Here is a 24,709-nt window from a genome sequence, read left to right as displayed (position 1 = left end):
TGAGAAGGATGGGATTTGGAGAAGTCATTATTGATATGGTGTGGAGGATCATGTCTAACAACTGGTATTCAGTCATCATCAATGGGGCAAGACATGGATTTTTTCATTCCACAAGAGGTCTCAAGCAAGGAGACCCTTTGTCACCTGCCTTATTCATTATAAGAGCAGAAGTACTATCCAGGATGCTGAATAATCTTAACCAACACTACCTATATACTGGATTCCACATGGAAAGAAAGGCCCCCCAAGTGAACCACTTGAGCTTTGCAGATGATGTGATCATCTTCACTGCTACCAACAACTTGTCCATGACTCTTATTACCAAGACTTTGAAGGTTTATGAAACAACTTCAGGCCAGCTAATCAACAAGGACAAGAGCAAGTTCATGCTTCCTCTTAATACCAATCCAGATGTTATTGATAGGATAAGCAGGATCACGGGCTTCAAGTGTACACATGGTCCCATTACTTACCTGGGTTGTCTACTCTACATTGGAAGGAAAAGAATCATTTACTATACAAGTATGGTGTCCAAAGTTCTAAGCAAAATCAGAGGATGGCAGACTAAAGTGTTGAGCTATGGAGGCATAGCAACATTGGTGAAATCAGTGCTGCAATCACTACCAATCCACTTATTGTCTGCAATCAGACCTACTGCTACCACTATGAATCAGATCAGAGGCCTAATAGCTGACTTTTTCTAAGGGTGGGACAAGGAGAAGAAGAAATATCATTGGGCATCATGGGAGACCCTCAGCTATCCTGTGGAGGAAGGGGGTATTGGTATAAAGAAAATACAAGATATGTTCTTAGCTTTGCAATACAAACAATGGTGGACCTTCAAGTCTAAGAAGACTTTATGGGGAGAATTTCTGAAGGCTAAGTACTGCCAGAGGGCTCATCCTGTGATAAAAAAATGGCACACAGGTCAGTCTATTATGTGGAAGCACATGATGGCTAATAAAATTGATATTGAGCCACATATACACTAGCACATCAACTTAGGTACAAGTAGTTTCTGGTGGGATGATTGGTTGGGTATTGGCCCTCTAGCTTATCATAACAACCATCTACCTAGACTCAACAATACTAGAGTATTTGAATATATTGAGAATGGGGAGTGGAATGTGCAGAAAATCAGAAAATATGCCCCACCTCAGCTGGTGCAGCAGATACTAGACACTGAGATAGACTATCACCCTAACACAGCAGATCAAGCCTGCTGGAAGTTGACTTCACATGGCAACTTCACTTCTAAATCAGCCTGGGAACTAGTTAGGAAGAAAAGAGCCAAGACTCTGACTGATGGGTGCACTTGGCACACTAACATTCCCTTCAAAGTGTCTTTTCTACTATAGAGAGCTCTGAGACAGAAACTCCCTACTAATGATAAACTTGTCCAATTTGGAGTAGTACCAGCAGCATGTTCTTGTTGTTACAGACCAGGATTGGACAATGTAGATCACATATTTACTTCAGGAAATTTTGCCAAGCATATTTGGCAACACTTCTCTAGATCATGGGGGATAATGCAAGGGACCTGCTCACTGAGAAGCATACTGATGAAGTAGTGGACTGCCAAGTCCAGTAATGAGGCTCAGAAGCTCATGTTGCAGGCCACTCCTATCTTTGTATGTTGTATATATGGAAAAATAGATGTGCAAGTAAGTATGGAGGAAAGAAATCTAGTACTACTAGAGTTAAATTCTCCATAGTCAAGGACCTTTACATGCTGATACATACTGCTTTCCCCTACATTAAGTGGCCACAAAGGTGGAAGGAACTGGTTCTTATGATAGAACAGTGTCAACAAGACATGAGAGTGACCAAAGTTATGTGGATCAGACCTCCATCTTCCATTGTGAAATTGAATACTGATGGGAGTGCATTAGACAACCCTAGGAAAATTGGAGCAGGGGGAATATTAAGAGACCACAATGGTAACTTAATATAAGCCTTTGCAACTCTATTGGGAATGGGTACTAATAACCAAGCAGAGGTGCAGGCAGCAACTATTGGCCTCACTTGGTGTATTCAACATGGACATAATAGAGTGATATTGGAAGTTGACTCTGAATTATTGACTAAGTGGCTGAAACAGGACCTTAAGCCACCTTGGAGTATTCACAGATATATTACAAAGTTACAATCCCTAGTCCAACAATTGGAATTCTTTCAGTGCAAACATATATTCAAAGAAGCAAACCATCCTGCAGATACCTTATCAAAATGCAGCCACATGTTCAATGATACACAACACTTCTACAACCTCCAGCAGCTACCACAGGAAACAAAAGGTTACATGAAGATGGACAAGCTAGGAATGGCAAGTTTCAGAAGGAAAACTCTGAAAAGAGTCAAACTACCCTCTTGACTGATCTCATTCCCAATGTGTAATAGAATATTTACCTGTATTTTGTTTTACTTCTTCTTATTCCACCTAGTTATTTCCTATTGTAAGGGGAGAGTCTCCTTTATTTATTGCTTCAGTAGAAATAATAACACAATGCTAGAAGTAAAAGATAGAGTAGGAGTGCCCTCTTGTGTGGAAGCCTTGTGCAGGTACTCTACACATCTGCACCCTCCAAGAACAAGAACCTCCAACTATCACAACACTCAAGAGCATACAGCAACAACAACCCAAACCAGCAACACAACATCACACACATGGATCCACACTCAACAGCCATCAAAAAGGAAGCTTAAGTTCCAATTCTGGTTACTGTTGGGTGTCTCATTGTTTAGGTATCATGCAACTTGGAGCCATGTGGTGGTGTTACAGCAGCTGAGCTTGGAATTCATGCATCACCTACCATCCACATACATACAACAACTCCACAACAGTACATGGAGCAACTACAGTACATCAACAGCAGGTGGAGGCTCATTCAACTCTAGGAGTTCCCTTTTTGTAGGTTTAAATTATGCAGGAACAATGGTTAAGGACCAACAACCCACCATAGACCTGCATCAACTCAACAACATCAATTGCAAAAGCTCCATTAAATCAGCAGAAGTGAATGCCACTAATCATCATTAGCAGCAACCTAACAGCAACAGCAGAAGCAGGATGCAACATGCCACAACTGGGAGCTTGCCTAACTCACTTGATGCAGGCCCTCTTTGGATTTACTCTAAGGGTTGCAGTAACACAAGATCCTGTTCTGGGACTCTTTTGTATAGCAACTTCAGCCTGTATCTTACCTCTATCAACAACAACATCCTCCAGCAGTAGTTCCACCATCATGCAATTCTCAGGGAACACCTACAAGTCATTTTGTAGAATTGTTTGTTTGTGGGTGCACGTACCCCTTACCAATTGTCTTTACAGGTTCAAAGCATCTCAGCAGAAGAGAAGCTACAGTAGGGCATGCTAGGACCTCTCTTCAGCCTCCCATTCAAGCCAACCTCTTCCCTGCAACATCTGTAACTAAGCTACAGCAGGGTATGATGTGCAGGGTGATTTGCACCATGTGGACCTATCTAAAGGCCTCCAAACTTTGCAGGATTGCAGAAAATACTATAGGGATAAGGCCCAAGAAGTTTCATCACAAATGAACAATTGGAGACGTTAGGCGAGTGACTTTGAAAAAGTCAGCTTCCTTAAGCCTAAAGAGGGTGCCTTTTTTCCAACTTGTGCAAAAAGCCGCCAAATCTTGCAGAACTAAAGAAAGGGATGTTTGGGTATATCTCAAGAAGTTTCAACTAAATCGGATAATTGGAGACGTTAGTCAAGCGATGTTGAAAATCCTAACAGACCCGAAAGCACTCTTGGAGGTCCTTTCCTTTTTGCTGGCTGGTGCAAGTTCTTTTTTGCCTTTGGTTGTTTGTTGTATTGTTGTAGGTTACTGGATTGATTCATCAACATGCACTGACAACAACTACATAGAATACATCACAGATACAACCATCAAAGCAAATAGAATCTCCAAGACCCCTGCACAAGGCCTAGCCTGGTTTTTCTGTCTGGTTGGCTATTTGTTTTTCTGTGATGGTTTTTGTGTAGGTACAACAACTAATGGGAACCTTGGCAAATGAAAGGCATAAACATAGAGACTACAGTCTTCCAAGATAGGACCTCACCAACACACCAGCCCTACACCCATACATATTCCATCCCTGCAGCACCTGCAGCAGATCCACTGCTTCCCAAAACTCTTGAAACTCCTTGCTCCTTTAATTATTATGTGCAGGCACATAAGATACCTCCAAAGGAGCTACTCAATTCTCCTTTGGAGGCAACAAGAAGCTGCCTACAGGTTTGCAACAACCCCCACAACTATCACACTTGTTTGGTTCTTTGGTTGCTTGTTCGTGCAGGTAAACAAAGTCACAGACAAAGGGACATAACAGCCACAATTGCAAGGGCCTCACCTACTCCCATCAACTCTCTATGCATACCTGCTGTAGTCCTTCAACACCTGCAGCAGCCCCCTTTTATTCAAGTCTTTTGGAACACCTTGACTGTTTTCATTGAGGAGAAGACAAAAGATGGAGCTCCAACAAACACAATGCTAATTATACAACAACCACCTGGAACTCTTTGCTTGTTGACTTAATGATGTGCAGGCATATCAAACAGGAACAATGGAACCTTCCAAAGTGCAAGGCACCTTCAGTCAAACATTTAAGCCAGGGCTGCACCCTAGGAGATCCTTCTTGGTTTATTTGTGGATGTGCAGGTACATCACTGATCAGTCGACAACAATGGAACCATGCAAAGTTCAAGGCACACACTGATAGACTTCCGACCAGCTATTTAAGTCAGGGCTGCACCACATACAAAATGCATGTTACACCTACTCTGTCCCTCAGCTTCCTTAACAACAACCCCAAGGTTGCTGGATGCTATAGCTCCATTTATATCATTTCCTTTCACCCCCCTTGGCTGCTATTGTTGTGTTGCATACTTCCTTGGTATCTACTTAGTACGACATGACTAAAAAGGGCAAAGATGAAAAGAATTTTCCCACCCCATGTGACATAGAAGGTTCATATACTTGTTCTTCTTCAATTTAGCTATGTATGGTACATAGCATAGTTGAATAAGACTAGTGTAGGTTACTTTCTTGTTTTCTCATGGAAGGGGAGAGTCTCCCTCATTTATGCTTTCTTAGTCGATTTGTACCAGGAGAAGTCCTCTCATAGGTTTACTGCTTTCTAGTTATAGTTAGTCTCCTTTTTGTATCGGGGATGAGTTAGCCGACCTTAATAGGTTAGCCGACTTATGAACCACCATAGGATCGGAGGTAAGATTTACATCCCCCTCCTTGTATTTTTTTACTTTATTTATTTATGTTAAGGCTTGGGGGTGATGCTCAACCCCTAACTGTACACGAGAGGTGGGAGCCTCGTGTAGGGTCTGTTCCCATAAAAAAAATCCATATTTATAAAATATTTTGAATAGCTTATTAACTTAGTTATTCATAGGAATTCATATCTTCGGTGAGAATTATACTTATCACCATTTGTAACATGATTGTATGAGAATTGGACTTATCATACCATAATAACTTCTTTAATCTTAACATTGATCATCATAATAACTTTAATTATAAAATCATAACCTAAACTTTAAAACATAGAAACTTTCATTGAAAATCATTAAACTCATAATCAACTCATAAAAATCATCTCTAACTTCATATTCATAACTTGAAAATAGCTTTATGTATAGGCATTCATAACTCATCTCAAAATCATGCAATTCATATGAAAAAGTGCATATAATGATCCTTAATAGCATAAAAATGGAATTTAATCATCCCAATGTAATTTATCAAAACTAGGGTTCATAACTCAATTGAAAATGAATGAAAACTTGAGAAAACATTGGGACTCCATGGTGAAAGGAACTCTTGAATAAATCCTCACATACCTTGGTTGATTGCACATAGAATTTAAAAAGAACCTTGAAGAAATTAGGAAATCCTAGCTTGAGCTTAAAGAAGAAACCTTGTGAGACTTCAAGTTCTAGCCTTAAAGAAATTTTAGGAGAATGAATTGAATAGGAGGGAAATTTGAAGTATATAATATATATAGACAATGAATTTGGCCATAAAAGTTTCTATGCTCATTGAACTAAACTTCAGAAAAGACACAATTACCCCTCATTAAACTTTGGACTTTAGACTTATGGGTCGTAGAAGAATTGACGAATCGTCAAAATGACTCATCCTACAGATCTGAAAAAGGCCTTCTGTATTTTCAAGTCTTTGAAGTTTGCAAATGGGTCATGTATACAATCTGTATGCTTTATTACAGACCTTTAAATCTATCTGTCCTTTAGGTCCCAAAACCTGTAAGAATATAGGTCTCTGAAGTCTTGCTACAAGTCATTTCTATGACTCGTAAGAACTTTTATGAACTATTTTATCAAGTCATAAACTTGACCCTGAAGGACTTGTGAAACTTACCCTCTAACGTCTATCTACGAGTTATGTCTATTGGCCGTCAAGGGGTTTACGGGTCATCAACTTGAGTCATAGGAATTTCCTGAGGTTGTTTATGATCAACTACCATGACTCCCTCTACGACTCATTTCTACAGGTCATAAAAGACTATAAGACTCATTATCGTCAATCGTAAACTTGGGTCGAGTCAGCATTTTAAAGATTTCTCATTGGTTCCAACTTCCTAACTTTCAGGGTCATACAATATCTCTGCCTTGGGAATATTCATCTTTGAATGAGATTAAATTATCATAGGAAGGACATGGAAAGAGTATTAGCAACCCAACATGATACTAATGACATATGAAAATGCATGAAACATGAAAGCATAAACTTAACATAAAATCATGGCTTTAAAATTAAATTTTCATGAACATATATTCATATGAATGACATAAGAGGAACTGAATATGTAAGAGTTCAATTAACTTTAATGAGAACAACTTACTACATTAGGCTTGAGTAGAGGGAAATATGTATGGGTATCATTTCATCATATCCACCTCCGCCTCCCAAGTAGCACTTTCTACTTGTTCATTCCTCCATAATACTTGGACGGACACAACTTGTTTCTTCCTTAACTTCTTAACTTACCGGTCTAATTCTCTTCAACACTTACATCTTACAATGGCACAATGGAGTTTAGATCACCCACGAAGTTCCTCAATATAGACACATGAAATACCTGGTAAACCATAGCTAATAATAGCGGCAAATCAAACTCATAAGCCACCTTTCCAGCATGTCTTAATATTTTATAAGGTCAAACATATCTAGGACTCAATTTCCCCTTATTACCAAAATGCATTGCACCTTTCATGGGTGAAACCTTCAAACTGACCCAATAATCCACTTCAAATTCAAGGTCTCTTTCCTAATATTGGAATAGGACTTTTGACGACTTTGATCTATTTTCAACCTCTTTCTTATGAGTCTACACCCTGACATAAACTTGTTCATACAAGCTCTTGAGTCGGAAACCATGTGTCACGACCCAACCCCGTAGGCCGCGACTGGTGCCCGAGTTGGGCACCCAAACGTACCCTTATCCCAAATTAGCCAATTTTTTTTCGAATAAACAAATGTAGTGATTAGTAGAAATTACTAAATATGTCATAAAAGTAAATATACGCACGATAGTTGAAAGGCTGTCACAAAACACACAAAAATCCAAACCATATATCCAAAACCCACAACATAACTCTGTTTACAGACCTCTACAGATGATAACATAGTCATAAGACGGGACAGGGCCCCGTCGTACCCCTGACCAATATATACAAATATACAGAGATAGAGTCAGTACCAAAATACAAGCTCCGAACAAAGGAGCACTGTCAATAACACAGCAGATGTCCTAAACAGGCGGCTCAGCACAACGAACGTCGGTACCTGCGGGCATGTAACGCAGCCCCCGAAGAAAGGGGGTCAGTACGAAAAATGTACTGAATATGTAAAGCATGCACGGTAATACATAAAATCATAATCTGAATAGTATGTGCAAATCATGAAATCAATGTTTAGAATTTCAAAATGCTTATCAAAATCTCAAATCATATATGTACAGACATATGCCACATCCGGCCCCATTAGGGACTCGGTGAACAAAGTGTGGTTGCCCTCCCATCATCGGCACCACGGCACAGCATAACACCAGAGTTGGGAATATCTCCGTAATAAATCATATCATATCAGATGGCCATATCAAATCATATCATATCATATCATATCACAAACATATATGTACATGGCACAGCATAACTCCGTGGCATAATATTTACCACCCCATGGTACATGTCATACCTGCCCCCTCACGTCGGGACACGGCGAATAATGCAGAGAAATACGCACGAAAACATATCCTGGCCCAGGCTCAGTGAAAGAAGCATTGAGGCATCCACGAGTGGAGTAGTGAGAAACTAATGCAATTTAAATCACACAATATTTATACAGACTCGATGGTATAATTTCGTTAACAAATCATAAAAGGAAACTTGAATAATAATAATAATATAAGTACTTCCAATATCACAATAGTTTACGTAAAACTAGTATTTTCCGAATCGTCTCCATACTTCTAAATATATTATGGAAATTAACGGAATAATTATTCATATAATATTAGGAAGCATAGCAAAGAGTTTCTTTCAAATTCTACCTACCGTAATTCAAACGGAATAACGAAGAAAATTCGGAATAGTGGGGCCCACCTCGAACAAATGAGGTGGCATATACAAATTACGTGCGTTAGACTTCATAACATTATTTATGAGAGTTTCAAGGTATTCGGAATTCATTTATGCAAAATCTAGAAGTTTAGACCATTTTTCCAAAATTATTCATAATTACCTAATTCACTTCTATTGAATAGAAAAGGGAAATTTTCGAACGTCGATTCCGAAGAGTAGAGTGATCCCCGAGTTTCGTATTCAATCCTATTACATCTAGGACATGCCAAGAGAAGAAAATGTAAAGCTTTACATACCTTTTTGACGTTTTACGGTTGTCCAAATTCAATTCCCGTTTCCTCCAAAATCTACAATTGGTCACATTTACCAATTACTATTCATAAGACTTTAAGAATTCAATTTTCCAATACTTGTCTACAAAAATTTCGGCAGCATCTCCCCTATATATATAGCAACCCCGAGATTACAACTCGGCCACAATATCAACAACCAAGCCAACAACAACACCAATTTCATCAATAATCAATTTAAACACACCATAATATAAATTGGTGTAATTTTCCAATTAGTGCAACAACTTTCAACCAAACTTTGCATTTCCAAATAAATATGAATATCCCATATCCAAAATAAATTTCAACTCATTCCAACATAAGTAAAATTTATTCCAAGTAAGCTATCCAATTTTTTTATCAACTCCATACTTCACTTAAAATTCCATAAATACAATAAAAATATTAAAAACTCATTTTCTTTCTTCAACTTCACAACCAACAACAACACTCCATACTTTTAATGACTTACTTCCATCTTCTTATAATATAACACTCAAATTATATAATTCCTACAAACTAATTTAATACCAAATACACCATTTAAGGTTCCTTATATTCCAAAAATTACAACAACAACTAACAAGCTATGCAACCTTAATTTTTTCCATCTCATCACTTAACTCTTATTTCCAACTTTAATTAATCTCATCCAACTTTCATTTTCCAACACCAAATAATTAACATAACCACCATCCAAATACTACACAAAAATACTACACAAAAATTACATAATTCTTACTCATATAAGAACATGTATACATGGCATCATATTACCATGAAAACTTCCATATTTTCATAAATTCCATACACTTCAACATACTACAACATACACAAACCTTCATAACTTAATAAAATGAATGAATTCTTACCTTTTTCTTCTAACTTCTTCACTTCCAAATCAATGAAATAAGACTCCAAACTTCCAAAACAATTACACCATGTTGTAGAGCACCCTTGACTTAGTAGGAATACTAGAAAATTATAATTTTTGGGGATGAAATTTGGAGGGTTAATTTTCTCCTCTCTTGGCCGATTTTCTCTAGTTTTTTTTCCTTGAGTTTTTGGCTTATGTTCTTCACTTCTAACTTCCTCAAATTGTCTAGAAATCTCTAGGATCTTATGACTAAGAGGGTTCCATGTGAAATTACCATTTTGCCCCTCACCTTTCCTAATAATTCCAAGTTGAAATTCCACCTTTGCCCTTAACCTTTTATAGAATTTCCATATATAAAATTCCAAGTTTACCCCTAACCTTTTATGGTATTTCCACATGTGAAATTCCAATTCTACCCCTAACCTTTTATGATATTTCCACATGAGTAATTCCAATTTTGCCCTTTAACTTTTCCAATAATTCCACCCCCCAACTTAATCAATGGAAACTTGTATATAACAAGACCAAGCATAGTCTTACCCTTGACTTGTTACAAGTATTCCCAACATGTCCTTAGGTGCAAAGTACGGGTTATAACATTCTTCCCCCCTTTTTGAACATTCGTCCTCGAATGTTAAATTGATCTTATAGGTTAATAAATACAGCTGTTTCACATAATTTATTATCTAACCAATATAGGTAATAAGGAACTTAAGTTACCTGTGGATGCAGAAAACAACTGAGAATACTTTTTCTTCATTTCTTCCTCCGCCTCCCAAGTCATTTCTTCTCGGTTGTTGTTGCGCCATAATACTTTGACAGATGCCACATCTTTGGTGCGTAACCTCCTTACCTGACGATCTAAAAGAGCCACCGGTTGTTCCTCATAGGATAGCTCCTCGGTCACCTGAATATCCTGTACAGGAAATACTCTGGAAGGATCGCCAATGAATTTACGAAGCATAGACACGTGGAACACCGGATGTACTGCTTCTAAATCAGCTGGTAGATCCAATTCATAAGCAACCTTGCCTACTTTACGGACAATCTGATAAGGCCCGATGTATCTCGGACTAAGTTTCCCTTTTCTGCCGAATCTCATGACGCCCTTCATAGGTGACACCTTCAAGAATACCCAGTCATCCACTTGGAACTCTAAAGGTCGACGCCGGTTGTCAGCATATGCTTTCTGTCTACTTTGAGCTGCCAATAATCGTTCTTGAATAAGCTTCACCTTCTCAACTGCCTGCTGAATTAGATCTGGGCCAATTAACTTAGTTTCACCCACATCGAACCAGCCTATAGGTGACCTGCATTTTCTGCCATACAGTGCCTCATACGGAGCCATCTGAATACTAGAGTGATAACTATTATTATACGCAAATTCAACAAGTGGTAGATGGTCATCCCAGCTACCTCTGAAATCAATAACACAGGCCCGCAACATATCTTCCAGCGTCTGAATAGTGCGCTCGGCTTGCCCGTCAGACTGAGGATGGAATGATGTGCTAAGGCTCACCTGGGTCCCTAATCCCGCCTGAAAAGATCTCCAGAAATTTGCTGTAAACTAGGCACCTCTGTCCGTGATAATAGACACAGGAACTCCGTGGAGCTTTACTATCTCCTTAATATATAACCTGGCATAATCCTCAGCTGAATATGTGATCCGAACCGGAAGGAAATGGGCTGACTTAGTCAACCTATCAACAATAACCCATATCGAATCGTACTTCTGTGGAGTGCGAGGTAAACCTGTAATAAAATCCATATTAATCATCTCCCACTTCCACGTTGGAATTTCCATCTCCTGTAATAAACCACCTGGTTTTTGGTGTTCAATTTTGACCTGCTGACAGTTTGGACATTGGGCCACGAACTCAGCAACATCTTTTTTCATACCATCCCACCAAAATAAACATCTAAGGTCATGGTACATTTTTGTTGTACCCGGATGAATAGAATATCGAGCATGATGTGCCTCACCCATAACTTGTTGCCGTAGCCCAGCAACATCAGGTACACACAACCTGTCCCTATATAATAATACTCCATTAGATATAACACCAAAAGGGGTCTTCTCTTTGTCAATACAGGTATCTCGATAATGTGCCAAAATAGGATCTTCATATTGACATCGCTTTATTTCTTCTATAATGGAAGATTCAGCAACCTCTCGAACTAAAATCCCATTATCTCCCGATTCAGCCAACCGAACTCCAAGACTGGCCAATTGACCAATTTCACGAACTATTTCCTTCTTTTCTGCTGGAACATTTATCAAGCTACCCAAGGACTTACGGCTGAGTGCATCCGCTACGACGTTGGCCTTTCCTGGATGATATAGAATATCAACATCATAGTCTTTTAAGAACTCCAGCCATCTCCTCTGCCGCAAATTCAAGTCTTTCTGTTTAAAAATATACTGAAGACTCTTGTGATCTGTATATATATCAACATGAACACCATATAAATAGTGCCTCCATATCTTCAGAGTATGAATCACTGCTGCTAGCTCTAGATCATGAGTAGGATAATTTCTTTCATGCTTCTTAAGTTGCCGAGAAGCGTAAGCTATAACTTTCCCGTGCTGCATCAATACACAACCTATTCCCACACCTGAAGCATCACAATAAATAACATACCCATCCGGTCCTTCTGGAAGAGTTAGAACAGGAGCTGTAGTCAACTTCTCTTTCAATAACTGAAAACTTCGTTCACAAGCCTCAGTCCACTGGAACTTAGCTCCCTTCTGAGTTAATCTTGTCAATGGGGCTGACATAGAAGCAAATTTCTCTACAAATCTCCTGTAATAACCTGCTAATCCCAGGAAACTACGTACCTCGGTAGGTGTCGTCGGCCTAGGCCAGTTCTTTACAGCCTCGATCTTCTGTGTATCTACTCGAATACCTTCAGCGCCGACAATATGTCCCAAAAATGCTACAGAGGTCAACAAAAATTCACACTTAGAAAATTTAGCATATAATTTCTGGTGTCGGAGTACTGTAAGTACTGCTCTCAGATGATCTGCATGCTCCTCTTTTGATCGGGAATAAATTAGAATATCATCAATAAACACAATCACGAACATATCCAGGAATGGTCTGAATACCCGATTCATCAGGTCCATAAATACCGCTGGAGCATTTGTCAACCCAAAAGACATCACTCTAAACTCGTAATGACCATATCGAGTCCGGAATGCTGTCTTTGGAATATCAGATTCTCTTACCCGCACCTGATGATAACCCGATCGCAAGTCTATTTTTGAAAACCACTTGGCACCCTGCAACTGATCAAACAAATCATCAATCCTGGGGAGGGGGTATTTATTCTTTATAGTTACCTTATTCAACTGTCTGTAATCAATACACATCCGTAGTGACCCATCTTTCTTCTTCACAAATAATACCGGAGCTCCCCAAGGTGAAGTACTAGGTCTGATGAAGCCTTTTTCTAGCAAGTCTTTCAATTGCTCCTTCAGTTCCTTTAATTCTGCAGGTGCCATTCTATATGGGGGAATAGATATCGGATGGATATCTGGCAGCACATCTATGGTAAAGTCTATCTCCCTTTCAGGAGGAAGGCCTGGAAGATCATCTGGGAATACATCTAAAAATTCATTAACAACTGGAACTGACTGAATAGTTGGCGCTTCAGCCTGCAAATTCTGCACGCGAACCAGGTGATAAATACAACCTTTTCTGATCATCTTCCTCGCCTTAAGGTAAGAAATAAACTTCCCTCTCGGAGATGCTGTATTACCTGCCCATTCTATCACTGGTTCTCCTGGAAATTGAAGATAAACTACCTTCCGTTGACAGTCAACATTAGCATAACAGGAAGATAGCCAATCCATTCCCATAATCACATCAAATTCAATCATCTCCAATTCTATTAGGTCTGCTTTAGTGCAATGATCACATATAATTACTGAGCAACTTTTATATACTCGCCTTGCTATAATAGAATCTCTTACAGGAGTAGCTACCTCAAACGGTTCTATCGGTTCAGGATTTACACCAATCTTATTAGCAATCATCGGAGTAATATATGATAATGTAGAGCCTGGATCTATTAATGCATATACAATCTGGGAAAAGATCAATAATGTACCTGTGATCACATCTGGAGACGCCTCTTGATCCTGTCGAGTGGCCAAGGCATAGGTGCGGTTCGAAGGGCCGCTAGAACCAGAAATTCCACCCCGACCTCTACCACGACCTGCTGGTGTAGACACACCCTGCCCCGTAGGGCGCATAGCTACCGAAGAAGATGATGACCCAGCAAATGATCCTGTAGGCTGAGCTGCTCCACCTGAATTACCCTTATTTGGGCAATCCTTCATCGTATGGCCTTGACGACCACAAATAAAACAAGCTCCTGTAGCACGATAACACTCTCCCGGATGGTACCTGCCACAATAAGAACACGGGGGCCTGGGTGGCCGCATCTGACCAGAACTTCTGTCTAACTGCGAACCGGAAGCCCTAGAGCTCAAACCAGCTCCCGAATATCCTGTGCCACCTGATCTCCGGCCTGAGGATAGTAAAGGCATACTCCGTGCTGGTTGGGTGGGCTGTCTGCTACCCTGCTGCTGGAATGGCCTACTTCGGAACTCTCCAAAATATCCAACTGACCTAGCCCTCTTGGGCTGACTTCTGCCAAAATCTCGGTCGGACTGGCGTCCTCTATGTCTGTCCTCCATGCCCTGAGCATATGCCTGAATACGGGCGATGTCCATCCCTGGCTGAGCAGCCATCACCAAACAACTATCCACCAGATAACGATCTAGGCCCATCACATATCTGTGCATTCTGTCTGTCATGTCAGCTACCAGAGCAGGTGCATGTCGAGCCAATGAGTCGAACTCCAAACTATACTCGCGAACACTGCGGCCTCGCTGTCTTAACTGTAAAAATTTGTCCACTCTGGCTCTACGCATCTCAGGAGGTAGGAAATGACTGATAAATGCCTCTGTAAACTCATCCCATACTGCTGGAGAAGCTAGTCTACCCCTGGACAACTCCCAGGATTCAAACCAGTTAGCAGCTACCTCGTGCAATCTATATGAAGCCAACTCGACCGACTCGGTTGCAGAAGCTTTAATCAGACGTAAAGTGCGCTGTATCTCTCTAACAAACTCCTGGGGGTCCTCTTCGGGATTTGTCCAAAAGAACTCTGGAGGGTTACAAGTCAGAAATTCACGAGCCCTCGAACTATCAGACTTGTGTACCGGATCTCCGCCTAAACCGCGTCTGTGTTCCTGTCCAGCCACCAACCTAGTCAATAACTGCACCGCATCCTGCATAGCCCTGCCTTCCGCTCCTGACTGTGGAGCTAGAGGCTCGGGTGCTGGGGCTCCAAATACTGGTGAATCCTCCCTCTGATCTTCAGCGGGGGCTGCCCTAATTTCTGGCGGGGTCGCAGAACTGGCTGTCGGGGGCACAGTCTCGATCTCAGGCTGAGGTCGGGCCCTGGTAACTCTATGGACCTGACCAACCTCGTCTGGTGCCACTGATTTTCCCTTCTGGGCAGTCGTCGCTTTTCTCGGAGGCATTTCTGAAAATCATAATAATCGTTTCGTTAGGAGAGAATCATCCTAATAATATAGCTCTATCGCACGATCTAAGACAAGAAGGAAAAGTAATATCCTAAATGTCCTGTAGCCTCCTGCTTATAGATGTGGTGCACAACACACCGATAAACAAGACTCTACTAGACACAGTCTGTAGACATTCCGAGGACCCAACCGCTCTGATACCACTTTTGTCACGACCCAACCCCGTAGGCCGCGACTGGTGCCCGAGTTGGGCACCCAAACGTACCCTTATCCCAAATTAGCCATTTTTTTTTCGAATAAACAAATGTAGTGATTAGTAGAAATTACTAAATATGTCATAAAAGTAAATATACGCACGATAGTTGAAAGGCTGTCACAAAACACACAAAAATCCAAACCATATATCCAAAACCCACAACATAACTCTGTCTACAGACCTCTACAGATGATAACATAGTCATAAGACGGGACAGGGCCCCGTCGTACCCCTGACCAATATATACAAATATACAGAGATAGAGTCAGTACCAAAATACAAGCTCCGAACAAAGGAGCACTGTCAATAACATAGCAGATGTCCTAAACAGGCGGCTCAGCACAACGAACGTCGGTACCTGCGGGCATGTAACGCAGCCCCCGAAGAAAGGGGGTCAGTACGAAAAATGTACTGAATATGTAAAGCATGCACGGTAATACATAAAATCATAATCTAAATAGTATGTGCAAATCATGAAATCAATGTTTAGAATTTCAAAATGCTTATCAAAATCTCAAATCATATATGTACAGACATATGCCACATCCGGCCCCATTAGGGACTCGGTGAACAAAGTGTGGTTGCCCTCCCATCATCGGCACCACGGCACAGCATAACACCAGAGTTGGGAATATCTCCGTAATAAATCATATCATATCAGATGGCCATATCAAATCATATCATATCATATCATATCACAAACATATATGTACATGGCACAGCATAACTCCGTGGCATAATATTTACCACCCCATGGTACATGTCATACCTGCCCCCTCACGTCGGGACACGGCGAATAATGCAGAGAAATACGCACGAAAACATATCCTGGCCCAGGCTCAGTGAAAGAAGCATTGAGGCATCCACGAGTGGAGTAGTGAGAAACTAATGCAATTTAAATCACACAATATTTATACAGACTCGATGGTATAATTTCGTTAACAAATCATAAAAGGAAACTTGAATAATAATAATAATATAAGTACTTCCAATATCACAATAGTTTACGTAAAACTAGTATTTTCCGAATCGTCTCCATACTTCTAAATATATTATGGAAATTAACGGAATAATTATTCATATAATATTAGGAAGCATAGCAAAGAGTTTCTTTCAAATTCTACCTACCGTAATTCAAACGGAATAACGAAGAAAATTCGGAATAGTGGGGCCCACCTCGAACAAATGAGGTGGCATATACAAATCACGTGCGTTAGACTTCATAACATTATTTATGAGAGTTTCAAGGTATTCGGAATTCATTTATGCAAAATCTAGAAGTTTAGACCATTTTTCCAAAATTATTCATAATTACCTAATTCACTTCTATTGAATAGAAAAGGGAAATTTTCGAACGTCGATTCCGAAGAGTAGAGTGATCCCCGAGTTTCGTATTCAATCCTATTACATCTAGGACATGCCAAGAGAAGAAAATGTAAAGCTTTACATACCTTTTTGACGTTTTACGGTTGTCCAAATTCAATTCCCGTTTCCTCCAAAATCTACAATTGGTCACATTTACCAATTACTATTCATAAGACTTTAAGAATTCAATTTTCCAATACTTGTCTACAAAAATTTCGGCAGCATCTCCCCTATATATATAGCAACCCCGAGATTACAACTCGGCCACAATATCAACAACCAAGCCAACAACAACACCAATTTCATCAATAATCAATTTAAACACACCATAATATAAATTGGTGTAATTTTCCAATTAGTGCAACAACTTTCAACCAAACTTTGCATTTCCAAATAAATATGAATTTCCCATATCCAAAATAAATTTCAACTCATTCCAACATAAGTAAAATTTATTCCAAGTAAGCTATCCAATTTTTTTATCAACTCCATACTTCACTTAAAATTCCATAAATACAATAAAAATATTAAAAACTCATTTTCTTTCTTCAACTTCACAACCAACAACAACACTCCATACTTTTAATGACTTACTTCCATCTTCTTATAATATAACACTCAAATTATATAATTCCTACAAACTAATTTAATACCAAATACACCATTTAAGGTTCCTTATATTCCAAAAATTACAACAACAACTAACAAGCTATGCAACCTTAATTTTTTCCATCTCATCACTTAACTCTTATTTCCAACTTTAATTAATCTCATCCAACTTTCATTTTCCAACACCAAATAATTAACATAACCACCATCCAAATACTACACAAAAATACTACACAAAAATTACATAATTCTTACTCATATAAGAACATGTATACATGGCATCATATTACCATGAAAACTTCCATATTTTCATAAATTCCATACACCTCAACATACTACAACATACACAAACCTTCATAACTTAATAAAATGAATGAATTCTTACCTTTTTCTTCTAACTTCTTCACTTCCAAATCAATGAAATAAGACTCCAAACTTCCAAAACAATTACACCATGTTGTAGAGCACCCTTGACTTAGTAGGAATACTAGAAAATTATAATTTTTGGGGATGAAATTTGGAGGGTTAATTTTCTCCTCTCTTGGCCGATTTTCTCTAGTTTTTTTTTCCTTAAGTTTTTGGCTTATGTTCTTCACTTCTAACTTCCTCAAATTGTCTAGAAATCTCTAGGATCTTATGACTAAGAGGGTTCCATGTGAAATTACCATTTTGCCCCTCACCTTTCCTAATAATTCCAAGTTGAAATTCCACCTTTGCCCTTAACCTTTTATAGAATTTCCATATATAAAATTCCAAGTTTACCCCTAACCTTTTATGGTATTTCCACATGTGAAATTCTAATTCTACCCCTAACCTTTTATGATATTTCCACATGAGTAATTCCAATTTTGCCCTTTAACTTTTCCAATAATTCCACCCCCCAACTTAATCAATGGAAACTTGTATATAACAAGACCAAGCATAGTCTTACCCTTGACTTGTTACAAGTATTCCCAACATGTCCTTAGGTGCAAAGTACGGGTTATAACACCATGAATGGAGCATATTTTGACAATTGAGTAAACTTGAGGGCATACTCCCTCACACTCATACCACCTTGCTTAAGATTGATGAAATCTTTCACTTTGTCCTCTCTTAAATCCAATAAAAAAAAGCATTCAAGAAACACCCCCTTGAACTCATCCCAAGTGATTGGTTCCGCCTCTCTAGGCCTCTCACTTTTCCATTGATCATACAAAATAAGAGAAATACACTTCAATTTGTAAGTGGATAACTCGTTCCTCTCAACTGGACTAATCCCCATGATATCAATAATCTTATGGATGCTATGAATAAACTCTAGTGGATCCTTATCATCTTTAGAACCCCAAAAGTCTGGATGATTCAATCCTTATGAAATCACGAACTCTAGTTGCCAGCATACCAACATTTGGGTTTGCGGGTGAAACCAATTCACAGTTAACTTAAGACATAACTTCTTGTGCATTTACTTAGAAAGCTGTTCAAAACTTAACATTGGAATTTCATAGTTCAAAGGCTTATTCGAAGCTTGTTTCTCCTCTTCAACCACATTCCTTCTAAGTTTCCTAATTGTTAACAAGTTAAAGTTGAGCATAAAAAACCAGGAAGTTTTGCTCAAGAGATTTAGATTTCTACTTGGAAGTTGGAAGATGTTAATATGTACTTTGTATCGGGTTTGCCATGTACTAGAAGGAAATATGATTCTATTTGGATTGTTGTGGATCAAATGAATAAATTGGCACACTTCTTGCCGGTTAAGACTTCTATGGTGTCAAAGATTATGCTAAGTTGTACATTCATGAACTTGTGAAACTTTATGGTATTTCTTTGTTCATTATATCAGATAGAGGTACTCAATTCACTTCACATTTTTGGAAGTTGTTTCAAAAGGGTCTTGGTACTATAGTTAAGCTAACTACCATTTTTTATCCTCAAACCGATGGACAAGCTAAAAGAATGATTCAAATATTGGAGGAAATTTATGAGTATGTGTGCTTTATCTTAAAGGAAGTTGGGATGATCATTTTTAATTAATCGAGTTTGCCTACAATAATAGTTATCACTTTAGCATCCAAGTGGCTCCTTTTGAAGCCTTATATGGAAGAAGATGTAGATCCCCCATGGGATGGTTTGAAGTGGGTAAGATGGAATTGATTGGTATAGATTTGGTAGTTTATGTAATGGAGAATGTTAGAATAATAAGAGAAGGATTAAACAAGGATCAAAGTCATCAAAAGGCCTATTCGAACTCTAGAAGAAGAGAGCTTAAATTTGATATATATGATTAGGTGTATTTGGAGGTTTCACCTATGAAGGGTTTAATGCATTTTGGTAAGTAGGGGAAGTTGAGTCCTAGATACGTAGGACCCTATATAATTGTGAAATGTATTGGTAAAGTCGTATACGAATTAGACTTTCCATTTGAGTTGGCTATGGTTTATCTAGTATATCATGTGTCTAGGCTGAGGAATTTTGTGGGTAATCCAAACTCTATTGTGCCAAAGGAAATTGTGAACTTTGAAGATAATTTGACTAATGAGGAGGTTTCGGTGGAAATATTAGACCGGCAAGTGAAGAGGTTAAGAAATAAAGATAATGCGTTCATCAAGGTGTTGTGGAGAAATAAACAAATAGAGAGTGCTACATAGGAAGCGGAAATAGACATGATAAAGCTATGTTCATATCTCTTTCATTCCATTCAAGCCTAAGGTACTAAGTTATTCATAATCAATTTGATTAAACTCCTACGTATTCATTCCTTCCAATGTTATTCATATGCATGTATGTTCATGAAACTTGCTTTTTATAAAGCCATATTTTATGTTAAGTGTGAAGTTTACATGTTCTATGCATCTTAGGGTGTCATTATATTCATGCTGGGTTGCTAGTCCTCTTTCCATGTCTTTTCTATACTAGTTGAATATTATTCAAAGATGAATGTTTCCAAGGGAGAGATATTATAAGACCTCATAAGATGAAAAGTCGAATGAAAAAAAATTTCAAGAAAAGTCTATTCACCCCAAGACAATGATTTGGTCTACAACTCATAGGGACTTGTATAGGTCATCGAAATGAGTCATAAACACGAGTTTAGTATTGGAAAATTTACCAAGGAAAAAGTAGGGTTGATGAGTTACTTGACTACTCATAGAAATGAAGACGAATCATAATAATGAGTCATGGTGAAACTTCAGAGACCTTCTAATTGCAAGTTTCTTAGTCCTGCAAGACGAGTGCTTTTTACGATTTGTAAGGAAGACTTCTAGTTGTAACCGAGTTGTAACAAAATTTTAGAGACTCCAAAATTTGCAAGTTTTCAGTCCTGCAAGACGAGTCAGTTTGATGATTCGTAACTCTAACGATGATCTATAAACATGATTCGTAGAAGAAACTTCATATACTTGTTTTCAGGTCTTTCTTAGGACCTAGAGGACGATTCATTCCTACAATGACTCGTCAGTGCATCTTTATACACCTTGTGGTATATTTGCCTGATTCGAAATATAATGAGGGGTAGTTTGGTATTTTCCCTATATTTTTATAATGCATGTCATGTTTAGGGCTATATTCATTATGTAATTAGTCCTAAATACTCCTAAACTCTTTCATTCTGTCATTATTTCCCCAAACAAATTCTAGACTTATCTCCCAAGGTTCCTCAAGAGTTCATCAAGCTTTAGTTAGGGTTTCTTGAAGATCAAGTCTCCTTTCTTAAATTCAAGTCTAATTTCAATCAAGATATATGTGGATTAATTGATGGGTCCCTTCCACTCTTAGAATCCAATGTTTATTTCAAAAATCTGATGAAATCACATTTCTTTTAAACTTCAATCTTTATGAATTTTGTTAGGTTGTTTCAATTTTGTTTTAAATCATTATTAATGATCATAATAAGTATGTTTCTACGTAAATTAAATGATTTCAAGTTGAAATATGAATACCCACTCATGAATGTAATTTTTATGATGAATTATATGAATTAGATTATGGAATTCAAGGTATTCTTATAGTTTTCAAACAAATTGATTATGTATATGAGTTTTACTCTAAATTCAAGTATGAATTATGATTATGAATTATAAGTATGTTTAAGATATGACTTTTATGCAAATTATGAAGAAAGGTGTCTTGGGGCCCTATGTGGTGACCTAAGGCCTAACGATATGAATTACGCAAGTGTGAGTTGTAATGATGAAAGGCCAATTCTTACATTGAAATAATGTTATCAAATGATCTACTCCATGTTTCCAAACCTATGATCATGTCTATGATATATGTTTATTATGATTTCTATGCTATATATGTATTTCATAGGATTTGACAAAGTACCAAGTGGACTTGAGTTGGGGGCCTACCAAAAGACTTAGTGGAAGCCTCAAGCATTTTAAACTATGTTCCACTGTAGGTTGCCTTATGTCTTATCTAGTGGATCCACATATAACATATGTACATGACCTGCCTAGCGGGGTAGAGTCTACATTAGCAAGTAGACTCCTTTTTTTTCATTATATGGGGAGACAATGGGATTCTATGTTATATCTTTAAGTGGTTTTATTATCAGTTATGGATCTTATCCCACATATGTATGAGATTATTATGTTATTTTACGTTCTTCAACTATGTTCCTGAAATACTTGATCATTATGGTTTTCCTCACGGGTTTACTTATCCTCTCTACTATATATGTTCTTGATCATTGCATCATGTGATTTATATTGCATTCTATGCCCACCTACTTAGTACATTCAAACATACTAACGCATATTATTGCCTTTATTTTCTCATTATATAGGGGTTAATATTGAGTATCATACGCACACACGTGGCTATTTGAGTCCATACAGCGGAGTCTTGGTGAGTCCTCATCCATCGAATGTGGTTTATGAGTTTTTTCTTCTTTCAAAGACTTTCAATTATATTAAATTTTTTGGGTGAGTTAGCAACATGTCTTAGCCCCCGCATACATTAATTATTATAGGAATTAGTTGGACAAATTGTATCGAGGTTATGTAGTCAAGTTACATTCTTCATTTTGATTCATGGTTTAGACTACATTATGTTGTTTTTGCTTTTTACTTTAACTTGTGTATGTTGTATGGTATGTCAAGAGGCTTGGTTGAAGGTCTTCGGAGTCTTGATCACCATGTTATAACTAGGTCCTAGTTCCTAGGTCGGGTCATGACATATTGTATCCGATTAAGGGATTATGGTTGATCCTAACAAAATCGATGCGGTTAAGAATTGGCGTAGATCACTGTCCCTTTTTTTATATTAGAAGTTTGTCGAGCCAATCTAGATATTATAGGATATTTGTAAAAGTATTTTTATCAATCTCGTCACCTTTAACTTAGCTGACTCAAAAGGAAGTGAAGTTCTAATGGTCGGTTGCTTGTTAGAAGAGTTTCCATGAGTTGAAAGATCGTCTTACTACCGCCCTTATTTTGACCTTGACGAAAGGGTCCAGTGGTTTTTTTATGTATTTTTATTCTTAAAAGGTAGGAAATGGTAAAGTGATAGCTTATGCTTCTAGGCAACTTAAGGTGCTTGAAAATAATTATCTCACCCATGACTTGGAACTAGCGGCGGTTATGTTTGCCTTAAAGATTTATAGGTATTATCTTTATAGGGTTCATGTAGATGTGTTTGCCAAACATAAGAGTTTACAATATGTGTTTAAGCAAAAGTACCTCAACCTTTGGCAAGTGAGATGGCTTGAATTGGTGAAGGATTATGATATGAGTGTGTTGTACCATCTGGGAAAAGTCAATGTAGTTTCCAATGCACTAAGTAGATTATCCATGAATAGTGTTGCACATGTTAAGGAAGGCAAGAAAGAATTGGTTAAGGATATTCATAGATTGTCACATTTAGGAGTACGCTTGGTTGATCTAATGATATAGGTATTCTTGTGCATAATGGCTTGGAATCATCTCTTGTTGTGGATGTCAAGGCTAAGCAATATCATGATCCGATATTGTTAGAATTGAAGAAGCTAGTTGCTGAAAAATCCATTGAGGCTTTCTCCCAACGGGGAAATGGTTTACTTTTTTATCAAGGCCAGATATATGTGCCTAATGTTGATGGGTTAAAAGAGTTGGTATTGAATGAGGCCTATAGCTCTCGATAATTGATCCATCCAGGATTCACCAAGATGTATCATCATTTGAGGAAAGTTTATTAGTGGAATGGTATGAAGAAAGATAGAGTGGAATTCATAACTAAGTGTCCAAATTGTCAATGAGTTAAATTTTAATAAAAAACTGAGAGGTTTAGCACAAGATATTAAAATTACTACTTGGAAGTAGGAAGATGTCTATATGGACTTTATGACAGTTTTACCTCATATGAATAAATAATATGACTCTATTTGGGTTGTTGTGGATTGCATGACTAAGTCAGCTCATTTTCTACCGGTTAAGACTTCTTATGTTGCCAAAGATCAGGCTAAGTTATATGTTCATGAATTGGTAAGACTTCACAGTGTTCCCTTTTCCATTATATCGAATCGAGATACTTAATTCACTTTGCACTTTTAGAAGTCATATCAAAGGGGTCTTGGTACAAAGGTTAAGTTAAGTAACGCTTTCCATCCTCAAACTGATGGTGAAGACAAAAGAATGATTCAAACATTAGAGGATATGTTGAGGGCATGTGTTATTGATTTTAAAGGAAGTTGGGATAAGCATCTACCATTGATTGAGTTTTCCTACAATACTAGTTATCACTCTAGCATCCAAATGGCTCCTTTTGAAGCATTAATAGGAGAAAATATAGGTCACTGGTGGGATGGTTTGAAGTAGATGAGATGGCCTTGATTGGTCCAGATTTTATAGTGGATTATTCTATGGAGAAGGTGAGACTCATAAGAAAAAGGTTGAAGATGGATCAAAGTCGTCAAAAGTCCTATTCAAATGTTAGGAAATGGGAAATTGAGTCCAAGGTATGTTAGACCTTATAGAATATTGGGATGTATTGGCAAAGTGAATTATGAGTTAGATTTTCCATTTGAGTTAGTTGTGGTTCACCTGGTGTTTTGATGTATCAATGTTAAGGAAGTTTGTGGGAGATCTAAATTCAGAACTTGACT

The sequence above is a fragment of the Solanum dulcamara genome, chromosome 2, assembly GCF_947179165.1.
Source record: "Solanum dulcamara chromosome 2, daSolDulc1.2, whole genome shotgun sequence".
Classification (NCBI taxonomy): Eukaryota; Viridiplantae; Streptophyta; class Magnoliopsida; order Solanales; family Solanaceae; genus Solanum; species Solanum dulcamara.
The sequence above is the reverse complement of the archived record's forward strand: the minus strand, read 5'-3'. Positions refer to the sequence as shown.